The sequence below is a fragment of the Microcaecilia unicolor genome, chromosome 8, assembly GCF_901765095.1.
Source record: "Microcaecilia unicolor chromosome 8, aMicUni1.1, whole genome shotgun sequence".
Lineage (NCBI taxonomy): Eukaryota > Metazoa > Chordata > Amphibia > Gymnophiona > Siphonopidae > Microcaecilia > Microcaecilia unicolor.
In genome coordinates this window covers 167,807,201-167,833,259 of record NC_044038.1, presented here as the reverse complement: position 1 = coordinate 167,833,259, position 26,059 = coordinate 167,807,201, and the positions used below count along the sequence as shown (strand labels likewise).

The 26,059-nt window shown below is 44.5% G+C and overlaps 1 protein-coding gene and 1 long non-coding RNA gene across 3 annotated transcripts in view; both read left to right on the top strand.

Moving 5' to 3' along the window:
* Positions 1–26,059, top strand: part of SPOCK1 (SPARC (osteonectin), cwcv and kazal like domains proteoglycan 1) — a 635,761-nt gene that overhangs the window by 241,559 nt on the left and 368,143 nt on the right. The window lies entirely within an intron of this gene.
* On the top strand, positions 1,934–20,097 carry LOC115476351. Its single transcript, XR_003943162.1, has 3 exons — positions 1,934–1,947; positions 8,317–8,319; positions 19,984–20,097. It is a non-coding gene; the product is annotated as an uncharacterized LOC115476351 (long non-coding RNA).

Below are 26,059 nucleotides of genomic sequence, written 5' to 3'. Positions count from 1 at the left end.
GTTATGCAGGTTTCAGCAACCACATAGCCAACTGCTTCAAACCATCCATTATCTCCTCCTCCCCCTAAGAGATCCCATGTGCCCATCTCATGCTTTATGTAAAAATTATCCTGGTTATTTAAAACCTGTGATCATCCTCAAAGGAACTACCTTACCTGTCAGCCATTAAATGATCAAGAGGCCTTGTTGAACAATCAGTAAGTCACTTGGTGCAGTGTTCAAATTCCACGCTGGGATTTCTGTCAGGCAGCCAACCTCTGGCCAACTTAGTTGTCCATCCATTTGTGGTTAGTAAATGTGTACCCAGACTTAGCTGAGGGTTAAAATAGCTGGGAAAGGCAATAGAAAAGCTCCCCACCAATAGTCTGCCATGTGGCAGCCCCCATAAGCCATTTGTGACTTGGTACTCACAAACAAGGGACCACCTTTATTAAGTTACCATTTTAGGATTTATTCTGGACTCTGAGCACTCTATGGAAACCTAGCAGTATCTAAACAGCTTTCTTCCAGCTACACCAATCAGAACATTTCTGCCCTTCCTTTGATGGTCCTGCTTTTTATGTTCATTCAGGCATTCATGATTTCCTGCTTGGGTCACTGCAGCTTGCATTATACTGTCATTCCAAAAGCAGTGTCACTGAGGTCTGCATCTCATCCAGAATGATGCCGTCTGAATGTTGCTGACTGCAAACAAATCTGAACAGATCACCCTTTTGTTACTGTCCTCATTTAGTGGCACAGCACCATCTGTGCAGTCCTAGATTTGCATGCATAAATTAAGATGCATTTCCAGCCATTCAGAAAATTTCCTAGGTCCTATCCATCAAGCAATGATTTCACAGGACATATTGTTTTAAGCTTTCATCTTTTACATATAGAAACTTCTAAAGTTCCTCACATAATATATTTGCATAATCCGTCCCATGCTTGAGGAGTTTTCAGTTTTATCGGATTGTCTTAGGGAAGTTTGACCACATAGTTTGGGGGAAAAAAAAACACATCTAGCCACTGACCTACTTTCAGACTCCTTTTACCTAAAGGCAAAGGAAGAAGCTGCCCCAGAACCAGCTTAACAAGTGGTCCATAAGTAAAACCTACCCTGAGCACAGGGCCTACTACAGTCCAGCATCTTTCCTTCCTTTACTTTCCTGTCCCCTGTTCAGCTGTTTCCTGGGATAAAAGCAGCAAAAGGCATAGAGCCACTCTCAGCCACTCTGCTGATGGCTCTGCTGGTCCTGCCTTATCTTCCCACTTCCTGTCTCTGAGGGGTGGGACCAGCAAAGCTAACAGTGGAACAGACCAACAGTGGCTCTTTGCCTTTATGTTACTGTTTATCTCCGAGAAGCAAGGTAGGCTGCACTGCAGAACCAGATAGTGGGAAGAACGAGCACTGCTGGCTGGGGATGGTGCTGTTGAACTTGGGAAGAGGAATGTTGATGTCAATTTCCAGTTCCAGGGGCAGAGGACCTGCAGAACTGACAGCACATACTTGAAGGCTGCTGCAGCCCTGCACTTGCATTTTTGTTGTTGTTTTGCTGCCACTGCTGTCTGCAGTAGCAGTTCAGGTGGTGGCAGGAGGGAGGTCGAGATTTGTTGCGGCACCCCAAAGAGTTTGCTGCGGCGCACCAGGGTACCACAGCGCACAGTTTGGGAACCGCTGGTCTAGCAAGTAAATAGCACATCCTGTTTCTGCAAGCTGCTTCCATTCTTTGTGTAGGCTGGTTAGGACTGCACCATAAATCATGCATGAAAGGTCAGCTAGAGTGCATGCCTCCACACTGAGCCCAACTTCCAGGTCTATCACACTAGCACAAATTTGCAAGTACAATTTGTAGAATAGCATCAGTTGCACACATAACTGAATTTAATAATTAGATGCTAATTGGTCTTAACAAGCAATTCTTGGTTATAATTGTGTTAATTGGCGCTAAATGGCACTAATTGGCAGTTACATGTGTAACTGCCCTTAGTCAGTATTGTATAAGTTGCATGCTGAATTTCCAGAGCACACAACTACAAGGGGTCGTGGACCTGGTATGAGCAGGTTAGGGTGTGTCAGACAGTTATGCATACTAGTTATAGAATATTAGCATTTATGTATGTAACTGCCTGCAGTAGGGGAAGCATTAAACACCAGCCATTGAGCTAGCGAACGTGCTCACGCCTAAAGTTAGATGCATAAAAGAGGACTTAAGCTAGTATTCTATCATGAAAATTGCATGCACAATTGTCATCACAGAATGCACACATCATCCCGACACCTAACATGAGGTGACCTTTTGAGACTTAGCCCCTATTGCGTGAAATAAATACATGCTAGCATACAACAACACTGTTCCGTCTAAGCTGTGCGAGAGTCCTCCAACTGCGTTGCTACCAGTAGGAGGTGATGTTTCAATACTGTGCCTTCAATCGCTAAAGGCAGGCAGGTTTCCTGGAGTTCAGCAGAGTTTGTCTGCACCTCACTATTGAAACTATGATTGTGAAACAGTGCCCCCCACTGGCAGGACTGTAAGTGGAGGACTCCCGCTTAGCTTAGTTGGAACAGTGCAGAGAACACTCATTCACATGCTAACTGCAGGACACTTTTTGGCACACCTTAGTAAAAGAACCCCTGTTAGGTGCGCAATTGCCATTATTCTATGACCTTTCCCTCACTATTCCACAGTTTTCTTTCTTATCTGCATAACAAAGCATAAAATATGTCCTATAATGTTAAAATTTAACAGAAAATGATAGGCATTATTTTGTTAAGTATGCAAGATTTTTCCATTTTGCTTTTTTTAACTGAGGTGTTGGTGTTTCAAGATTCTGAGTTAAGCAAGGTGTGCATGAGGACATCTGGTTCCTATCCCCTCTTGTCCCCATTCACTTCTGACCCATTCTCTACTGTCCTTATTCACTTTGGATCCATCTCCTCTCATCTGTGTGGTATTAATGACTGTTTTGTAACCACCACCATGGATTCCCACAGATTTTTGTGGGTTTTCCATTGTCCCAGTCCCCGTTCACACCTCCAGTGGTGTGAAAGATGCCTAACTGTATTTGCTGCTGCGGAAGATATCTTTTTATTTCAATGAACGAAAGGAGAATCACTTGTTTGCATGGCAGTTAAAAACAAAATGGAATGTAATTCCTTATTCACAAAATTTCCTTGCAGCAATAATTCTTTAGCTGATTTAATAGCACACATTCAGTTCATTAAGACACCTTGAAAATTTTGTGTGCGTGAAATTGATCTGATGCCCATTAACTTACAAATTAATGCATTTACAATTGATTACCAGGCATTAAAAAGTTCTAATGTCGGTTAAAAGTTGTCATTAGCACAAGAGTATGAAACGAACCAAAAATAGCAAGGAACATCTGGGAAGAAAGCCACATTTTCTGAGAAGAAACCCAAAATTGTTTGCCTGTGCAGGTCCCTAGCTAGCACTTAGTCACTGTGATGGCAAGCAGTTAAACACTTTGTTTCACTCCCATCCAGTTCTTTTCTTTACCAAGAGTTCCTATAGTCATGAACACATTTGGAAATACTGTCTTTGAGACATCATTCCTTGTGTGTGGTAAATAGTTTAATCTGTAATGAAACTTGATGACATTTAAATGCATACTACGATGCTTGTCATCATTTTATTTTCTTGACATGGCAAATAAAACCTTCTTTCTAAAAGAATTAGCATGAAAGAGGCCCATCAATCTCCATAAAGAAGTGTTATCCTGTATCATTCTATTAACACTGAAGAAAGACAGCAAAACTGAGCAGAAATGTGTGCATGCCATCGATAGCCTTGTTGTGAGAAATCCTCATAGTTTTAGCTTTTGCTCTTTGCATAGGAATAATTCTTTCTGTGTGTTTTCCTTTTATTGTTCTATCACAGCACATAATGTTGACTAATTCATTTTTATATGTCATGGTACAGTCACTCTTATTTCTACCTTGGTGATACTATGTTTTAGTATGGCCTTGATTGCTGTAAGATTTTAAGAAATATAAAGCTTACACATGGCAGCGTTAAAAATCAAGGCTAAATTCTCTTAGTAAACTTTCTGTGCTTGTTACTCCTTTTGTACATACATTCATATCCTCACCCCTATATTACTAGTTTTATGGGTTTTTTCCTGTGTCATTTAGGGGAATATTCATTTTGTTCAGGGGTCCCCCTCCTTTCTATGTCATCATGGGAAATGACACAAAACAAGAAAGGGGACTTGATATACTGCCTTTCTGAGGTTTTTGCAACTACATTCAAGGTGGTTTACATATATTTAGGTAATTATTTTGTACCAGGAGTAATGGAGGGTTAGGTGACTTGCCCAGAGTCACAGGGAGCTGCAGTGGGAATTGAACTCAGTTCCCCAGGATCATGGTCCACTGCAGTAGCCACTAGGCTACTCCCCCCCCCCCAACATCAAAGCACCCCTTCCCCAGTGATCCAAGCTCCCCAACCCCCACACCTACATCTGGGAGGTCTAGTTGGGGCAGAAGCAATGCTGATTCCCTTCTACCCATTGACGTGGCTGCATTCAATATGGCAGCCATAGACTTTCTTCACAGTCTCATGGTACAACAAGACTATGGGGAAAAGGTTGTGGCAGTCATGTTGAATGTGCTCATGGCCATGGGCAGGAGCAGATCAGCATTTGTCCTGCCCCAAATGACTCTGCTAGACTACCACAGGAAGTAGGTTTGAGGCAGGGGGGCCTTGGAACATGGGGGCTGGCATTTTCAAACCTGTCATTTGCAAATGAAACCCTGGCCATTTTTGTTTGCCACCAACAGGAAATGACAGAAGAAACATTGTTGACATTTCTTCTATCATTGTAAACAACTGCCCGTCTCTACTACAGCAATCTCTAGGTGACCACAATTCAAAATGTCCCAGGTATGCTGATGCCATCTTTAGCCCAGAATCTGAAGAATGTTGGTGAGGATCCAGATGGTTCCATGCTTCTTCCCCTCCTCTTCTCTCCTCCAGCCTGCCAGTAATGAAAAGAGGTTAGCATGAGTCTTAAGAGCAGGTGCCCATGCTCACAGATCCTGCAGCAGTTCTACTTGCCTGTATTTCCTTACTAACAGGAAGCCCATGAGGAAGAGGGGGTGGGGCTGCCACAGGCCTGCACATACTATACCTAGTCACAGGTCCTATGTTAACTTCATCTCATTGCTGCCATGGACTGAGATAAAAATCAGGGAAGTACAGAAAGAACTAGAGTGAGAAGGGGGTACACAGAAGGGGAGAATCTGGGTAAGGACAAACCTGTGGATTAGCCCGTTCCCAGTATCTAGTATGAACCCTTAAGATTTCCTCTTGGTGCCAAACCTGCTTATTTTCGAAGGAGAAGGGCGGCCATCTTCCCACACAAATCGGGAGATGGCCGGCCTTCTCCTAAGGCCGGCCAACCGGTATAATCGAAAGCCAATTTTGGACGGCTTCAATTGCTTTCTGTCGCAGGGCTGGTCAAAGTTCAAGGGGGCATGTCGTCAGTGTACCGAAGGCCAGACGGGGGCGTGGTTAAGAGATGGCCGTCCTCGGCCAATAATGGAATAAAGAAGGCCGGCCCTGACGGGCATTTGGCTGACTTTACTTGGTCCCTATTTGTTCACGACCAAGCCTTGAAAAGGTGCCCGAACTGACCAGATGACCACCAGAGGGAATCGGGGATCACCTCCCCTTACTCCCCCAGTGGTCACCAACCCCCTCCCACCCCAAAAAAACCATTTTAAACATTTTTTTGCCAGCCTCTATGCCAGCCTCAAATGTCATACCCAGCTCCATCACACTATGGTAGTGGTGTACAGTTGTGGGTAGTGGGATTTGGGGGGGTTGGGGGGCTCAGCACACAAGGTAAGGGTGCTATGCACCTGGGAGCAAGTTGTGAAGTCAACTGTGGTGCCCCCTAGGGTGTCCGGTTGGTGTCCTGGCATGTGAGGGGGACCAGTGCACTACAAATGCTGGCTCCTCCCATGACCAAATGGCTTGGATTTGGCCGATTTTGAGATGGCCGCCATTAGTTTCCATTATCGGCGAAAACCAATGTCGTCCATCTCTAAGGGCAGCCCAAATGATGAGATTTGGCTGGCGCCAACCGTATTATCGAAACGAAAGATGGCTGCCCATCTTGTTTCGATAATACAGTTGGGTACACCGCTTTACGGGGCCGTCATTACAGATGGGCGCCCCGTTCGATTATGCCCCTCAAAGTTACAAATCCAATCCAAGCTTCCTTGTTACTCACTGTCCCTTGTCCTTACCAGACTGAACATGTCTTACAGATGGGGAATTTATCATTCTCCGAAGAGCTTTCTGCTTCATCAGGAGCCCGCCGTTTCTGCGCAGCCATGCTGAGAGTAGTTTCTCTATTCTCAGCTTTTCTTGGCACCAGCTTCTCAGAGCCAAAGCTGCTTCAGCTACTTACCGAAACATTAAGAACTTCATCTGTGAACATTTACCTCCAGGGCATGCCCACAAAACTCCTCAAGACATAGTCCTAGGGCAGGAATAGACAAGCTCAGTCCTTGAGGGCCACAAGCAGGTCATGGATATCTCTAATGAAGATGCATACCTCCTCCATTTTAAACAACTCTGTGTCATGCATATTCTTTAGGGATAACCTGATATCCTTACCTGTTTGTGGTGCCTGGGGACTGAACTTGTACACGTATGTTCTATACTAGGTACTTATAACAGAGGACTTCACATTTGTCTACATCATACCATGTGGTTTGAGGCTTACATCTTATTTATATTAGTTTTTCCATTGAATTTAGTATCCATGAAAGGTATCATGTTGACAGAAACTGAAATTCTTTCCTTTAACTGCAGAACAAATACCACACGTTTGCTGGATTGTCTTCTCCCAGTGTGACTTAACAGTGGAAGACCTACTTTCTCAAAGAAGAGAGAGTAATTCAGTTTTCATGCTGATTCAGTCTACCCTTTACCTTTCTGCTGAGACTGCCCACCCTGATGCCAATTAGTGCCCTCTGCGATGATGTATTTCTGTAAACACCTTTTCACATGGAAGCGAATTGGGACCATGTTCCCTCATTTCACACAGGCAACAGAACGCGTTTCAATGACATGCTGTTCAAGTGATTTAAAAATCATGGTAAAGCAGCAGTGAGAGTTGTGGTGGTGTAATTTTTGAAGCCGCACAGAGCAGTAATTTCCAAGAGTGCAAGTAACTCAAGTTTTGGACTTTAAAAAAAAATGTAGTCACCTTAAGTAAAGTCACCTTGAGTGGTTTAAGCCTTCAGGAGACGAAGCCAACATCAACTTTTCCCAAAAATCACTTGGCATACAAGGGGATATTCAGTTGCTAATCATTTTAGGCCTGATATTCAAAGGATTTATGTTTTAAACTTTGAGAGTTGTGTTCCTAAATTGACCTCTTTGGAAATGTACTAGACCTGAGTACTTAAGTTGATACTCAAAATATCACTAAACTCTTATTTAGAAGATTAAATGTGAGTGGCAACAGGGGCAGATTTAGGGAAGGGAAAATGTTAGGAGCTTAGCACAAAAATTCAGCACTAGCTCATAAATTGGGCTCAAATATATGTAGTCAAATGAATGTTAGGCCACATTGAGCCTGCAAATAGGTGGGAAAATGTGGGATACAAATGTAATAAAATAAATAAATAAATAAAAATAATTTCTAAGCATAACTTTTAAGCTCCTAAATTAAGATGGACTTTCAGCTGAAAATAGGGCACAAATTTAGGACCCTGAGGAGCCGCAGCAAAATTTGGGCTTAACGCAAGCTAACACAGGACTTTCCTGGTGGTAAACCCAGATTTACCATGGCAGTATATTAAGATTTCTTTTTTGAGGTTTCTTTTTTTATTTTATTTTGCTAATTGCAAGACGTGCAAAAAATAAGTTGAGAGCATACCTGCTATTTACCAGCTGCTAAGTGCTTCGGCACCGAGTTCATATTACCCAGTTAGCCTGCAGTAATCATAATGCACTAGTGGGATAATGCTTCCCTATCCAATCCCTGCCCACCACACACCCCCTCCCCAAAATATTTTCAAAAATTAAATAGCATGCAATTAGTGAATGCTATCAGGAAAATTGCTACAAAATGCTTTCATACATTTTGCAATAAGCCTTTTTTCCCCCCATGTTAAGGGCTAGTTCTATATATGGCACCAGAAAATTCCATGTGGAAAAAAATGCGCCTAGGTGTATTCTCTAAAGTATGCCTACGTTTTATAGAATAGGCTTAAATTTCCATGCGGTATATAGAATACACCGAGCACCTCTCCACGTGACTACATTTAGTACGTTCATTTAGGTCATGTTTTAGTTGGTGTAAAGCCTGATGCCTAAATTAGGCGCAGAGGAGAGATTCTATATATGGTTCCTAAAAATCCACACAGAAAACAATTTTGCCAAGAGTATTCTATAATCAGCACCTAGATTTAAGAGCAGTATATAGAATATGCTAGATTGATTCTACAACTACATGCATAAAGTTCAGAACACCCATGAAATGCCCATTTTCATGCCCATAACCATGCATCTTTTTGTCTATACAGACTAGAAGTTAGGCACAGTGCATTACAGAATATGCTTAGCAACTTGTGCACGCAAATTCTAATTATTGCCAATTAGTGTTCATTATTCTTGTTAAGTGTTGTTATCAATGCTAATTAGCTTGCTAAGCCAAGTAAGTTACACTCGTTGTTATGGAATCTGTCTGGATTTTAGCGTAGATCTCTAGACGCATTATTTAGAATCCGTGGGAGAGTGGGTATATTCTATAATAATGTGCATAGATTTTCAAAATGCCCACAACCCACCCATTCCACACCCTAACCACGCCCCCTTTTCAACTCTGCGACTTGAAATTTGCACACATCACATTACAGAATACACTTAGTGAGTTATGCACGTAAATCTTAATTAATGCCAATTAGTGCTGATAATTGCTTGGTAACATCCAACTGACAACGCTGATTAGCTAGTCAACCAATTGTTATAGAATACGCTTCAATTTCTGTGCAGAAATTAAGGTGCAATATATGGAATCTGTAGTAAGCGTGCATTAGCGCTTAACGTGGTTTAGTAAAACAGCCCCTAACTTAGGAGCTTAAATTTAGGAGCAGAAAACATTTTGAAATATTAGGTCATTTGCTTTTAACATATTACAGCCTTTGACTGTCATCAGTGCTTGTGCCTGAAATTAGATGTGAGAATGCAGACTTAATCCCTGTATCTTGGCATCTGACGTTAGACGCCATTCACTGAATCTACCCCAAAATATCAGGAAATACCGTGAAAATTCAATATGGCTCCTAGAACTCAGGACAGTGACCCAGCATTAGCCATCCACAAGCACAAGCGGGCGGTGGCCCAGCACGGCAGGAATAGGAGGGAGGGGGAGGATGATGGGGAAGTATAGAAGAGCTTACAAGCACAGGCAAGTTAGAAAAGGGATAAGTAAGGAGGAAACACTAAAGAATAGAGGACCTATAGGGAGGCAGGTAACATGATAGGAAGTCTGGGAGGTGGGGAAAGAGGTGACCTCTGGGAGCAAGAAGGGCGGTACCTGCAAGGTGCACTCACCATTTTAGCCTGACGTTAGATGCCATTTACTGAATCTACCCCAAAATGCAGGAAATACCATGAGAATTCAATATGGCTTCTAGAACTCTGCATGTTAGAGGAAAGAATATAGTAAAAGTCCCACTTTTACAACACAATATTTTAAATGTGATTCATATTTCGTGTCCTGTTCTAAATCAGATTAATATGAGGTGCTGAAATAGTTGAAATCTTTTCAACTCTGAGGAAGAATAAGATAAGATGTTATCTCACCTAATCAAACTGTTTTTAATTAGAAGGCAGAACACAGGATGATTTTATGCATGCATTCTGTCCATCAGTACAACACACTGATAACAAATTAATTAGAAACGGCACTCTTCTGTGTGGCAGGATTGATCTGTTATACAATATTGGCAGTTTTCACTATGGAATTAGAAAAGCTGGAATCAACTGTTTTTTTCACTTTCAGAACAGGATTTTCTGTAATCAGCTTTCAACTCTTTGGTGTTGTTTCAACACAATTCTGCTCATTAAATGATCCCCATGAAATTGTTCTGTAGGGGCCCCATTATCCATTCTTTTATCTATTTTCTTAGTGGGTGATGACAGATAAAGACCACAATGACCTAACCTGTCTGACCAATAAGGAATTTAGGGCCTGATATTCAAAAAAGCTGAGTTCCTAAATTTTGTCTCCTATTTCTAGCAAAACTTAAAAGCCTAAGGGGTCAATATTCAATATGAAACATTCCCCTCCCAACTAACTAAGAGGCCCTTTTACTAAGCCGCATTAGTGTCTACGTGCACCCAACACATGCCAAAATGGTGTTACCGCCCGGCTACCGCGTGGCTCTTGCGGTAATTTCATTTTTGGCACGTATCCGATACACGCATCTGGAAAATAATTTTTATTTTCAGACGTGCACCAAGTGGCATTTGGCGCGCATAGGTCATTACCGCCTGGTTACCGTGTGAGACTTTACCGCTAGGTCAATGGCTGGCGGTAAGGTCTGAGACCCAAAATGGAAGCACGGCAGTTTTGATTTTGCCACACGTCCATTTTCAGCACAAATTTTAAAAGGCATTTTTTGCAGGCGTGCTGAAAAATGGATCTGCAGGCGCCCAAAACACACGCCTACACTACCGCAGGAAATGTTTCAGCACACCTTAGTAAAAGGACCCCTAAAAAAACAGTGACTAGAGCCCACCACTGCTTCTAACCACATTGTGCAGTAAATAACCAATCATCTCTCCTCTCCCCCAAACTCCCAACCAGCAGCAAGTTAGGCTCTGTCTTCTGTCCTGTGCCCCCAGGTTAGTCAGCACATAATTAGTCTGATGCTTCATTCTTATAGATAAATAAAACAAAAAATACAATTTGTGATTTTTTTTCTGCTCATTTTTATCACACACAGTGACATGGGATATGTCATTGACATTTCCCATGTTGTTGCAAATGACAGATCATCCCTAGTATCTGAGGAAATAGGCAATGTTATAACTTTTCTAAAACCAACAGGAGTTTCAGGAGAGAAAGAAGGATTTGAACTGTTGTATGCTGGCTCTCACGCTGTTACTCTAACCTGGGGCTTATCAGTAGCTAGTCAGGTTTACTGGATACTCTCAATCAAATTCCATATACTAGGACTCCAGTGTGTACAAATTCATCTCATGAATTTTAACTGTGGGTGTTCTGAAAACTTGACTGGATGCGGGGTCCCCAGCACAGGTTTGGGAAGCCATGTAACCAGCTGGACACTGCTGAGACTGAACTGTATTGTAGCTAAACGTTTTGCTGAAATCCTAATCAGGGCCGGTCTTAGCAAGTGCGGGGCCCTGTGCAGACCAATTTGGTGGGGCCCCATCCTAGCCTCTCCCCACCCTAGCCCCGCCCCACCATAGCTCCGCCCTACCATAGCTCTGCCCCCACCCTAGCTCCACCCCATTGATAAGATTATTCCATTTTTAGAATATTTTTTATTTATGAAATTTCAAATAAAGACAAATGAAGCTAAACTTGTACAACTTGTACAAAAAAACTGATTGAAATAATAAGCACAATGCTATCATGAACCCTCCCCCTCCCCAGAAATTCAGTTCAAGTCCACTACAATTAGTAGTTCCAATTCTCATAACATAGGAGAATAAAGTAAAAATACTAAGAAAAGATCCAGTACTTTCAAATTCCCCTATTTTTTAATTTAAAAAGGTTCCTTGGAAATGGATTTTATATGTGCTTTTTTCCTCTCCTAAGCTGAGGCTTTCTTGAGGCTAAATTGCTATTTGCTTTGGAAACTCAAATTCTCCTAAATACACATGATCTGGCCAGCTTAGTACCTGCCCACTTGGGATTCTTTAGGTTTTCAATAACTTTGGGCAAATTAACAGTAAAGTCTGACACTACTAGCCCTCTCCACTTGCCCCTGTCCCCACCCCTCATATACACGCACCACTTTAGCTAACCTCTTGATCTTTTCCTGTCACTGCCCTTCATAAAACACTGATGGGAGAATAATAGACTACTGCAATAGTATTTACCTTTAAAATGGCACAAAAGGGGTTTGAAACTTCCTTCTTCCTTATAAGAAAAGCTATCATCATACCTGGTTTACCTTTGAATGGCAGTGGCAAAAACTTGCTCCAGCTCGAGCTCCACTTGACTGTCTTTATTTATTTTTAAGTCGCACTCACTCACACACCGGTTCACCTCCAACCAGGCTCCAGGCAGCTTTCCCGCTCAGTGACTCCCGCCCGCCAAACAGGAAATACCTCAACAGAAGGAGGGACATTGAGCGGGAAGTGAAACGCTGGGGTGAGCTGTCGCTGCAACTCTCTGTCGGGAGCCGGGGCCATCGCGCTGGCACTGCAACTGTCTGTCGGGGCTGTTGGTGCAACTGTCGGGGTCCAGGGAGGCGGGAAGCTGCTGATGGCGGGCTCAGCGGGGCTGGGCACTGTGCCGCAGTGTGGCGGGAGCGGAGCAGCGACGGCCAAGCGGGATCATGATGCGGTTGTCCTAGCGGGAGTCGGTCGGAGTGAGGCAGAGTTGAGGCACGCCGCGCGGGGCCCCCCTAAGCGCGGGGCCCTATGTGGCTGCCTCTGTCGCCTATGCCTAAGACCGGCCCTGATCCTAATGAGTTACTGTAGCTTCAGCTGAGAAATGTCCTAATGATTGCCCATTAAAAATTAGCTAGTTATCTTAGTTGCACAGGGACCTTTTAGAGATTGACCTCTAAAGCCTTGAGTCAGTAAAGTTGAATATAATTCTAGAGAAAAACTTCTTGAGCAGATTATATCATTTGCAGTGACACATTGACATGCTATTTTAAGCACAAGATATATATATATATATATATATATACAGTATATATATATATATATATATATATATATATATATATATATATATATGTTATCTTGTATGAATCTGTTGCATCATCTTATTTCCACTGATGAACTGAGAGGTAAAATTAAAGCAGAAATTTGAAAAACTAGCTCACCTGTTGCTTATATCCAGATCAAAAGGAAAAGAGAAGCTCAATTTTTTTTATTTTAAAGTGCAATATGAGGAAGATAAATGTGAGAGGTGAACCAAGTATTAGAAGGGTCATGTATTTGATATACTGCCTTCCTATGATACAACCATAGCAGTTTAAATTTATTTTTGTTACATTTGTACCCCGCGCTTTCCCACTCATGGCAGGCTCAATGCGGCGGGCAATGGAGGGTTAAGTGACGGGAATTGAACTCAGTTCCCAAGGACCAAAGTCCACCACCCTAATCACTAGGCCACTCCTGAATATTATATACAGGTACTTTCTCTATCCCTAGGGAGTTCACAATCTAAGTTTTGTACATGGGACAACAGAGGGTTAAGCAACTTGGCCAGCATCACAAAGAGCTGCAGTGGGAATTGAAACCAGTTCCCCTGGTTTTCAGCCCACTGTACTAACCATTAGGCTACTCTTCCACTCTCAAACAGGTACTGCAACACAGACTCTCTGCAGTTGGTTCCAGAGTGTTCACAAGATCTGCTTGTCTTTCAAGCAAAATGAGTGACCCCGAAAAAGTAGAGGCAGAGTTAAAGCGAAGCGTCAATTTAGCTGGTTAGCAGAAATTTTCAGGCCACTAACCAGCTAGGTAACTGTATAAAGTGAGCACACCAAAACAGCTGTTCTGACCTTATGCAGTGAGTTAACCGGGCACCAGTCTAAAAGTCAGTGGACATACCTGGATACTCAGTGCTGAGAGCCATGCATGCCCTGATAATGAATATCCAGGATTAGTCCGAATGCCTACCACCACGGGCTAAATATTATGCCCATAAATGCTAGTATGGCACCTAATCACTTTCTGCAACTACCAGTTTTAGGGCCCCTTTTACAGGAAGTACCACCAGACTACCGCAGAAGCCCTGTTGTACTTCCCAATCCCTAGTGCGCCATCATATCCGGTGCTACAAAAATATTTATTTTTGTAGCACCGGAGTGTACTCGGCGGTAATCGGGCAGTGCCATGCGCTGCCCAGTTACCATCAGATTGGTGCGGGAGCCCTTACCGCCACCTCAATGGGTGGCGGTAAGGGCTTCCCCCCTGAAATGGCCGTGTGGCAAGTGCTTTACTTGCCACATGGCCGTTTCCTGCAGGAAAGAGAGACTTCCCTTTTACCCACTGCAGTAAAAGGGGGCCTCGGTGCACATGAAAAATACGCGCCGACGCCAGTGTAGGCCCCCTTTTGCTGCAGTTTGGTAAAAGGGGCCCTAAGTGACATAGTGTATATTTATTTACAAGGGGTGTACACAGGGGCGGAGCATGGGCAGGCCATAGGTGGGGGTCCCAGTTACTTGGTAACATAGAAGACTATGAGTTATGTGCATCCTTGCCACACTTACGCATGCAAATTTATACCGGTTATATGGCTGGCATAAAAATGATTGCATAAATGTTAGGCACAAAGATAGCCAGTTCCAGGAGTATTCTAGAAAGGAACCATTTTTAGAACTTTTCAACTTGTTTTTTTTTTGTTTTGTTTTGTTTTAAAGGCCATTAATTATGGATTCTCTATAGGTTCTCAAAATCGAGTGCAGATCCCAGATTCAATGTGGCTTACAATCAATTAGTAAAAAGAAAATACAATAAAACAATCATAATACAAAGAGTGATAAAAATGTAGTCCTACAGATAAGAACTCATCTATACCTATCATAATAACAACAGAAACTTATGAAACAGAACATTTCTGGAACCTTCCGTAGTTTTCTTTAGATTGGGTGGCGATGCTGGTAATTGGGAAGCAATACCGGTGCTGGTCAGACTTTTACGGTCTACGCCCTGATTATGACTGAATAGATATGGATGGGCTGGAGTGTAAATTTTAAGGGGCTTCGATGTTAGCTTCAGAACTTAGTACAAGAACAGTGCTGGGCAGACTTCTACGGTTTGTGCCCTGAGAAAGGCAAGGACAAATCAAACTCGGGTATACATATAAAGTATCACATACTATGTAAAATGAGTTTATGTTGTTGGGCAGACTGGATGGACTGCTCAGGTCTTTATCTGCCATCATTTACTATGTTACTCTTTGGGGTTCTACATGGAATGTTGCTACTCATTGGGATTCCAGAATCTTGTAACCAGTGGCGTAGCCAGAAGGCAATTTTTGGGTGGGCCAACAGGTTGGATGGGTGGGCACTAGAGTTGCCAACTTTTTTGAAAGAGAAAAAACAGCAACCTGATGCACCCATGCTCTGTCCCTACCCCTCTCCTCATAACTTCAATGAGGGTTGCAGGGCAGGCTTCAGTGGCTGCAGGCCAATTGAGAGCTAAGGGAAGTACAATAGACTGCACTATTCAGCCCCATTGAGCCATGGTCCTCCAACAAATATATGGTATTGAAGCCAAACACATTCTGCATCAAGAGAACCTCCTGGCCCTCCACCAACAATGGATATAGAGCACAGCAAGGACAATTCTCCATAAAACTCATCATACAAAGAAATTTTGTTTTCTAGTGTAATCTCAATTACAGACATATTATAAATTAACTTTAAAAAAATCTATAAAACAAAAAGTCACTCAGAACCTAGAGCAAATCTACCATGCCAACACTAACTTCCAAAAACAAAGATCCTACCTATGAAAAAGAAGTGCCTTAAATATTATAGTAGGGCCCAAAAATACAAATACATTTATCAGGAAAGCTGAACAAGCCAAATTACTACAGAATGCTACATGGAAACTTCATTCTAACAGAATACCTCAGTCACACACACAAGACACAAATGCAAAATACAGAATAAGTGACCACAAACTCTAGAAATATAAATTAAACGGAAACCCCAAGAAACTAGACCTTGCATGTAGTATAACACTAGAGAAACAAGAAAGAAAGGCATTTGCTCCTGTGCAAAATATAAAGATGGCACATGCCAGGGATAGTGTTAGGGGATGCAACTAGGGCAATTGTGCTTGGTTTCTTGGCCAGAGAAAGCCTGCATGCTGGAAGCTGAAGGCGCAGCCTGGTAATGGACTTTGGGGTCCTTTCCTAGATTTCTGTCCTGGACCCCAGCCATGTTTAACATCAACTTTGGCAAGATGTACATTCCAAATCCAACATATTATATTCACAACATTGACAATAAAATAATATTTTTATACCTTTTTGTTGTCTGGTCATTTTTTCTCAAATCATATTGGTCCCAGTCTCTGGTTTCTGCTTCTCTCTTTCTTCTCTTAACTCACTTGCCAGGGTCTCCTATTTGACATTTCTTCTTTCTTCATGTCCATCATCCATCTTCCATCTCTGTTTTCCTATATTTCCTTGTCCAGTATCTCTCCTGTGTTCATATCCCCTCATCCATCATCATTCCTCTGTTCACCTATGCACCCCATGCCCAGCATATCCCTTCTGTGTTCCTATTCTCCCCCTTGTCTGGTATCTCTCTCCCCCCCTCTGTGTCCATATACCCCCCTCTCCAGTGTCCAGCATTTTATCTCTATTCCATATCCCCTTCCCCCCCCCCTTGCCAGGCATTACCCCTCTGTGCCCATGTGCCATCCCCACACAGCATCTCACATTTGTGTCCCTGTCCCCATGCTCCCACCTAATGCCCATCATCTCCCTTCTGTATACTTACCTATGTCCCCTTTCTCCCTTCTCCACACCAATGTGTCCCTCTCCTCTCTGATCCCATCCCCCAACCAGCTTCTCTTCCACTCTTTCCTTCCCCTTATGTATCTGGCTCTTTTTCCATGCACCTCTCCTCTTCCCTCCAACCTCCCCTCTGCAAATCCAAAACCTCTCCCCTTCCCTCTGCAAATCCAAAACCTTCCCTCTGCAAATCCCAAACCTCTCCCCTTCCCTCCAACCTCCCCTCTGCAAATCCCAAACCTCTCCCCTTCCTTCCAGCCTCCCCTCTGCAAATCCCAAACCTCTCCCCTTCCCTCCAACCTCCCCTCTGCAAATCCCAAACTTCTCCCCTTCCCTCCAACCTCCCCTCTGCAAATCCCAAACCTCTCCCCTTCCTTCCTTCCTTCCTTCCTTCCTTCCAGCCTCCCCTCTGCAAATCCCAAACCTCTCCCCTTCCCTCCAACCTCCCCTCTGCAAATCCCAAACTTCTCCCTTCCCTCCAACCCTCTGCCCCTCTGCAAATCCCAAACTTCTCCCCTTCCCTCTGCAAATCCCAAACTTCTCCCCTTCCCTCCAACCCTCTGCCCCTGGCAAGTCCAGCACCCTTCTGTTCCCTTCCCAGCCTCTCCTTACTGGCCCAGCACCCCACTGATTTCCTCACCCTCTCCCACCCCTGCCGCAGCGCTTCATTTAATTCTGTCCGCACTGCTGTAAATGCACAGTCTCCCACCCCCCGCGGCAGCGCTTACAGTTTGCTACGGCGCGGAACCGACGTCCTGCTCCGGGGCCTTCCGCGTCCCGCCTCCGTAAACAGGAAGTTACATCAGCGCGGCAGAGGGAAGGCCCCGGAGCAGGACGTCGGACGTCGGTTCCGCATCTGTAGAGTTGCTGTCAGCGCAAACTGTAAGCGCAGGGGTGGGAGACTGTGACAGCAGCGCCCACAGAATTAAATGAAGCGCTGCGGCAGGGGTGGGAGTCGAGAAAGGGTAAGGATCTGCTTCTGGGCGGGCCTGAAGCTAAACTGGGTGGGCCTGGGCCCATCCAGGCCCACCCGTAGCTACGCCCCTGCTTGTAACCCTTTAGGATTCCAGAATCTTCAGAACTTAGTACAAGAACAGTGCTGGGCAGACTTCTACAGTCTGTGCCCTAAGAAAGGCAAGGACAAATCATACCTAACGCTCATCTTCCGACACAAATCGGGAGATGTGCGTCCTTCTCTCAGGGTCGCCCAAATCGGCATAATCGAAAGCCGATTTTGGGTGTCCTCAACTGCTTTCCGTTGCAGGGACAACCAAAATTCACGGGGGTGTGTCGGCAGTGTACCGAAGGTGGGACGGGGACGTGGTTAACAGATGGGTGTCCTCAGTCGATAATGGAAAAAAGAAGGGCGTCCCTCATGAGCATTTGGCTGACTTTATTTGGTCCCTGTTTTTTCAGGACCAAGTCTCGAAAAGATGCCCGAACTGACCAGATGACCACCAGAGGAAATCGGGGATGACCTCCCCTTACTCCCACCCAAAAAACAACATCTTAAAAACATTTTTTGCCAGCCTCTATGCCAGCCTCAAATGTCATACCCAGCTCCATCACAGCAGTATGCAGGTCCCTGGAACAGTTTTTATTGGTTGCAGTGCACTTCAGGCAGGCGGACCCAGGCCCATACTCCCCCTACCTGTTACACTTGTGCTGGTAAATGTGAGCCCTCCAAAACCCACCACAAACCCACTGTACCCACATATAGGTGCCCCCCTTCATCCCTAACGGATATGGTAGTGGTGTACAGTTGTGGGGAATGGGTTTTTTTTTGGGGGGGGGGGGGTTGGGGGGCTCAGCACCCAAGGTAAGGGAGCTATGTACCTGGGATCAATTTGTGAAGTCCACTGCAGTGCCCCCTAGGGTGCCTGGTTGGTGTCCTGGCATGTAAGAGGGACCAGTGCACTACAAATGCTGGCTCCTCCCACCAGTAGTCGCCAGAAAATGTGAAAACATTGCAAGTTTTATTGAAACATGGAAACCCCTAGAGGAAATGGTGAAATTGGGTAGACAGTCAGATCTTGGGACTCTGATGGGGAATGAGGAGGAAATTCAGAGTTGCTGGTTTCTTTTCTTGGAGGTTCTACAATTGTTATATGGAAATGTCATGAAGATATTGGAGCTTAAAACATTTCGGAAATGTAAACTAAATTGGGTAAAGACTGGCAAGTCGACTGTCCAAAGATATTTCCTTTTGATGATGAGTATTTGAAGAGCTATAAATGAAAACCTGAGATAGTAATGGGCAAGACCTGCAAATGCTTCAATTAAGAATTAGAAATTCCAGAAAATTAGTTTAAAAGTATTGTACCATTAAGAATTAACACATTAGTAAAGAATCAAAATGTCATTCTGAAATCTTGGACACATACAATGAAATTACTTGATCTGCCTTTCTAATAATGTGAGGGAGAGTCCTTCGAGGGTTCTGATGCCAATATAAGATCTCTGTGGCTTGGATTGTTATTTGCAGACATCATCAAACTTCACTGCACATTGCAAAGATGCAATTAACAATCACTTCTTGCTCTCCACCTAGGGGATGACTGCCAGTGCTTAGAGGCTCGTAGTATCCCCAACCATATCCTAGAACCTATTAAATTCACATTTCTGGCAGTACTGTGCATAAGGTTGCTTTATCCACCGGCACATAAATGTGCAGCTTATTAATAACGGCTAAGTGTATTCCTTGCCCCTGGACTGCAAAGAAAATAACATATTCCACCCTTAGGGAGAAATTTTCCAGCAGGGGAGCCTATGTAGAAAGCCCAAACAGAAAGTTCATGTTAGTGGATGAGTTTTTAAGTTTTGCAAACTGCTATGAATAACTTTTAGTCAGATTGATGGTAAGTAAGTTTTTATTAATTGAAATGAACAAAAAAATGCCTGTGTTTTACCTATTACCCCCAAATTCTATAAATGGCGCCTTACGTTGTGTGTGATAATTTGGCCGCACTAATTGGCTTTACTTTAAATTTATGCACACAACTTTCTAGGTGTATTCTGTTATGTGGTATGTGTAATGCGTGCAGCTGAAAAGGGGGTGTGGAATGGTTGTGGAATGGGCAGGTTGTGGGCATTTCAAAAAACTATGGGGCCCCTTTAATAAGATGCATAGGCACTCATGTGCGTCCAACATGTGTCAAATTGGAACTACCACCTGGCTACCAAGTGCCCCGGGCAGTAATTCTATTTTTGACACATGTCCAAAATACACAGTAGAAATTTTCTACCACATGGCGCTTACCCGGCTGTAATCGGAAGTACGTGTGCTGGTGATTACCACCTAGTTAATACGTGAGACCTTACCCCTAAGTCAATGGGTGGTGGTAAGGTCTCAGGCCGAAAATGGATGCGCGCTGGTTTTAATTTTACCGCACATCCATTTTTGGCCACAAAAAAGGCCTTTTTTGCAGGCACAGTGAAAATGGACCTGTGTGCATCCAAAACACGCGCCTACACCAGCGCAGGCCATTTTTCAGTGCGCCTTAGTAAAAAGGCTCCCATGTGCACTATTATAGAACACACCCGATCTGTGCCTGAGTTATGTGCAGGTATTTAGGTCTGGTTTTAGGTGGCCAAAGGCCAAACAAAGGGACCATTTTACCAAAGTGCGGTAACAAGTGTCCTTAGCGTATCCTTATGCGGGTCATTTCTGTGCGCTAAGATCATTCTTACCACCAGGGTACAATGGCCAATTTTTCTATTTTTCCCATTAATGGCCACGTGCAAGCCCCCTACCACCACATGTTAGTGGATGGCAATATAACTGCACTAACCGATTAGCACAGAACATGCCCGCTCTCTGCTCCCAGATACACCTTAGCGTTAAAAATAAATTTTATTTTTTAGCATGTGGGTAGTGTGTGCACATGCAAAAATGACTGCGAGACACCTGAACACACCCCTTGTTCACCCTTCAATAAACAGTTATCTTTATCTGGAGAGTCTTCCACTTTTTGAGTCATTTTTGATGTCTCGTCACACACCAAGGACCTTTCTGACCTCATTTGCAACTTTCTTTAAATTAGTACCTTATTAGTTACTCTATCTTATCTATCCATACATTCCACCTTTGCTTACACCCTATGCTGTCCATTAAAATGTTTTATTATTGTGTTGACGTTGAAATGTAGCATAGGGCCAGTCTTAGACCGAGGCGACCGAGGCAGCCGCATAGGGCCCCGCGCGGCTCGCCTCAGTCAGCCTCTTCCCAGGCTGGTCCGACACGGATGGTAACCAACAAGCAAGGTAAGCATGGCAGGGGGCCGCCAACATGGAGGGTGCCGCCGCGCCATGCTTACCGCCACTTATCTGCCCACCCTGGCGCCCTCTTCTTCTCCCCCCAACCAAGGATCATTTTTCTTTTAAATTTACTTACCCTCCGTCGCCGGAATCCGACTGGACAGCACAGCAGCGTCACTGAAAGCGCTCCTCCCCTCCCAAGTCCCCCCGACATCTCTAGCAGAAAGCAGAAGCTCTTCCTGATTCGTTCATTCTCAGTGTCCCGCCCTCGAGGCAGTTGAACATGGGAGCGGGAGGGCAAGAGAGAGAGAGGACCTGGACATGGTTGGCAGGGCTCAGGGAGAGAGGGGAATTGCTGGATAGGGATGAATGGAGGAGGCAGGGGAGAGGAGCATGGATGGGATGGGAGGGCAGGGCTCAGGGAGAGAGGGGAATTGCTGGATAGGGATGATGAATGGAGGGGGCAGGGGACAGAGAGGAGCATGGATGGGAGGGCAGGGCTCAGGGAGAGAGGGGAATTGCTGGATAGGGATGAATGGAGGGGGCGGGGAGAGGAGCATGGATGGGAGGGCAGGGCTCAGGGAGAGAGGGGAATTGCTGGATAGAGATGATGAATGGAGGGGGCAGGGGACAGAGAGGAGCATGGATGGGAGGGCATGGCCCAGGGAGAGAGGAGAAATTGCTGGACATGGAGGGCAGGGGAGAGAGGAGAAATGTTGGGCAGGAATGGAGGGAAGGAAAGACAAAGGAAGGAGATGCACATGGATGGAGGGGAAGGGATAGAGGAGAAATGCTGGACATGGATGGAGGGGAGGAAAGTATATGCACATGGAAAGAGGGGAGTGAGGAGAAATGCTGGATATGCATGGAGGGGAAATTGCTGAATTTAAGGGCTGGATCAGAACACTTTGAAGGCAGATGCTGAAACTGGAGAAAGGATAGGGACAGGGCTACAGATGGTACACAGGACACATAAGGACACAGGAGGATGGTGAACATGGTGAGAGAAAAAATATCAAATGGAAAGAAGACACTGCATAAAACAGAAGACACTGGGACTAAAGCGAATAGAAAAAAACAAATGATCAGACAACAAAGGTAGAAAAAAGTATTTTATTCAGAATTTAATAATTGGAATATGTCAGCTTTTGGAAATGTGCATCTGTGATATTTTGCATGTAAGTTTCAATTTTTCTAGTATTGCTGCATGCTGAGTCTGACTTCTTGAGGTAACTTTCCAGTTCAGTATTTTGCCTTCATATCTGTTGTGTCATGTGTTTTTCATGTGTGATCAAGGAGCAGTATCCTGCCAGCATGTAGCATTTGCAGTCCTTTTTGTTTTGTTTTTTTCACGAGGTAGTGTATTGGTGTTTTAGAGCCTGGTGTAATTACAGTTCTGCCTTTCCACACATAAGGTTGTGCTCCATAGGCGGTCGGTGGCCCAACTGTTTGGGGAGGCTAAAGGGGGCGGGGTTAGGGGTGGGGCCAGGGGTGGGGTTTACATCCATAATCGTCTGACAACACAGAAAAAAATAAGTAAAAATAAAATAATCACAATTAATACCTTTTATTAAATTTAGATATTAGATATGTATGTCAAATAATAAAGTGGTTACTCAAAGCATATACTAACCACAATCGCTCAACTGCAAAACACTATGCACAACTTTGTGCAAAAACACACTCATAACCTTACTGTACCATAAATATTACACTGGGCAGACCTAATACACCAATACACCACCATACGGAAAATGCAGACCATCAACAATATGAAACAAGGGATCATAATACCACAATTCTCATGTAAAGCCACAAAACACCCTTTTAGGGTGGATAGTGTTCACAATGAGCTCCTTTTATTAACGACCATATATAGATCCTTCAAGAGGTAGTGTGTCATGATTTAGGCTCTACACCCTTTCTGATGTTTTGGTGCCACCTCAGTAAGGCTCATAACCATACCAAACCATAACAGCACTAATTCCAAGGACAGGACGAGCTACAACCATATGCGTGGAAAAGCAGCACTATAATTACACCTGGCTCTAAAACACCAGTACACAACCTAGTGAAACAAAAAACAAAAAGGGCTGCAAATACTACAGGCTAGCAGAATACTGCATCTTGATCACACATGAAAAACACATGACACAACAGATATGAAGGCAAAATACCAGTGGCGTTCCTAGGCTGCCTGACACCCGGGGCGGATCGCCGATGCGCCCCCCCCCCCCCCCGGGTTCAGTGCAGCCCCCCCCCACAGGCGAAATCACCCCCCACACACACACCAGCAAAATTACAACCCCCCCCCCCCCCCCACCGGCGAAATTACACCCTCCCCCCCCGGGTGCATTTTTACCTGCTGGGGGGGTTCCACGCTCCTGTTGTCCAAGTCCGCTCGTTCCCTCCCTGCTGCACCCTCTGCTCCGGAACAGGAAGTAACCTGTTCCACGCAGAGGGAGCAGCAGGGAGGGAACGAGCAGACTTGGCCAACAGGCGCGCAGCACCCCCCCCCCCCAGCGGCGTGCACCCGGGGCGGACCGCCCCCACCACTCCCCCCCTTGGTACGCCATTGCAAAATACTGAACTTGAAAGTTACCTCAAGAAGCCAGACTCAGCATGCAGCAATACTAGAAAAATTGTTATCAAGCTGGGGGGGGGGGGGGGAGAGACGAAGGAGCAAACATACGAGGCAACTTTTTAAAATGATTATGGGTGCTGAACTCCAATCAAGTTATCCCTCCCCAAGCATAATAATGAAGGGATTTAATTATGAAACAGACCCAAGAACACGGCAAGACCACCGTCCCAGCCGGAGGGAAAAGCTGGGCCCAAGCAAGCCGGATGTGCTCCCGGCAGCCACTTCCGCCCCTCATTCGTCTCCGCTCTGCGGTCGCACTCTCCCTCCCTGCAGTCCCTATAATTAGCATCGCATCTCTATCCCTCTCACCCCCTCCAACGTGCTTTACATCGCCCATCACTGTGGGTAGCGGCACCAACCTTATTACAGCTTGCTTCGGGGCTTCTCGGCCTGACGTCTTGACGTGCCCCGCCTCCTCTGACCAGCCTTCCTTATGATACGTCCAGCCCTCACGGAAGCAGGAAGGCTGGTCAGAGGAGGCGGGGCACATCATGACGTCAGGCCGAGAAGCCCTGAAGCAAGCTGTAATAAGGTTGGTGCCGCTACCGGCAGCGATGGGTGATGTAAAGCACGTTGGAGGGAGTGAGAGGGATAGAGATGTGATGCTAATTATATGGACTGCAGAGAGGGAGATTGCGACCGATAAACAGTGCATCGGGGGCGTGGGGCTGGGGGGATGAGAGAGAGAGAGATGCGACTGGGGAGGCTTAGCCTCCCCAAGCCTCTTATACCGGACGCCTATGTTGTGTTCGTCCTGTCCTTGGAATTAGTGCTGTTATGGTTTAGTAAGGTTATGAGTGTGTTTTTGCACAAGTTTGTGTATAGTGTTTTGCAGTGGAGAGATTGTGTGTCCGCACCTCTGACCCCCCCCCCCCCCCCCCCCCCCGGGGTTATGAGAATTGGAACTACTAATTGTAGTGGACTTGAACTGAATAATTTCTGGGGAGGGGTGGTTTCATGATAGCATTGTGCTTATTATTTCAATCAGTTTGTCTGTACAAGTTTAGCTTCATTTGTCTTTATTTGAAATTTCATAAATAAAAAATTTTGTAAAAATTGAATAATATTATCAATGGGGTGGAGCTGGGGTGGGGGCAGGGCTGGGGCTAGGATGGGGCCCCACCAAATTGGTCTGCATAGGGCCCCACACTTGCTAAGACCGGCCCTGACTATGCCATAATTTGTATTGTTGTTTGAAAATTTATCTATTGCTTATGTTTGACTTATTCTTGCTGAACACCGCCTTGAGTGAATTCCTTCAAACAGGCAGTAAATAAATCCTAATAAATAAATAAATAAATAATCCCATGGATCTCTGCTCAATAAAGAGCATCTTTCTTGAAACCTAAATGTCCCACGTAGCATCTCTTGATTTTTGTGGACATAAGTTGTACATTCCCCTTCTGAAATGGGGAATATATGTTCATTTTTTAGGCTAGCACTAGTCTTGCCCCAAACATGCCCAGACCATGCCCCCTTACCATATACACATTTTAGAGTTTTGGACATGTATATCCCAGTTTGTAAAATTGGGATTTAGATGTTTATGTAATGTAGATGTTCAAATACTGGTTTATACACATCAACTCAAAAAGCACTTCTAAAATAATCACCTGTTTAAGGGCCCTGTTTAATAAGTCACATTATAGGTACATTAACATTTTAAACATGCATTAACCACGTACACGCGTTAACTGTGTATGCGCCTACAATATCCCTATAGGCACCTACAGGGTTAGCGCACACGCTAATTGTAGGTGCGTTAAAAACACTAATGTACCTTAGTAAACAGGGCCTTTAGTAAAGTGGGTATTTGCAGAATAGCACTTAGATGGAATTCTGGCATTTTTGAAATAAGGATTGTTATTCTAAACATTTATGTTTATATCACGTGAATAAATGTTAGCACCTATGTTGAAAAATTGCACATTGGAAAAAATAATCCCAATTACAGGTATTAAATGTTGGGTTCTGAGTTAGGAGTCAGCAACTAAGAATAACATCTTGGAGTTATTGTGGACAATGTGTTGAAATTTTCATCCCATTGTGGTAAAAAAGCAATTAGAATGCTAGAGATTGGGCTAAGATGCTAGGCTGTATTTCAGGTCGAGTTCTTATCAATATGCCTCAAACAAGAGGAAAGGGGGTATGCAAGTCTTACCACCAACGGTAGGCATGTTGTCCCTGATTCAGCAGGAGCTCAACCACTATGTTGCCAAACCTCTCTGTCTGAATGCACTGGAGAGAACTCTACGTTGAGGTCAGGTGAGGAAGTGTCTGACCTGTTAGGAAAGTACATGTTGTTGTCTCTTCCACTATCCAACACTCTGCTATGTCCACCTGTTGTTACTGTGGCTAAGTTGAAGAACTTTGAGGCTGCAGTGGATTTAGCACCCCCCTCGGTGGTGAAGCTGGAGATCCTTTATCCATCTAGTTAGTTGGCAATGAGAA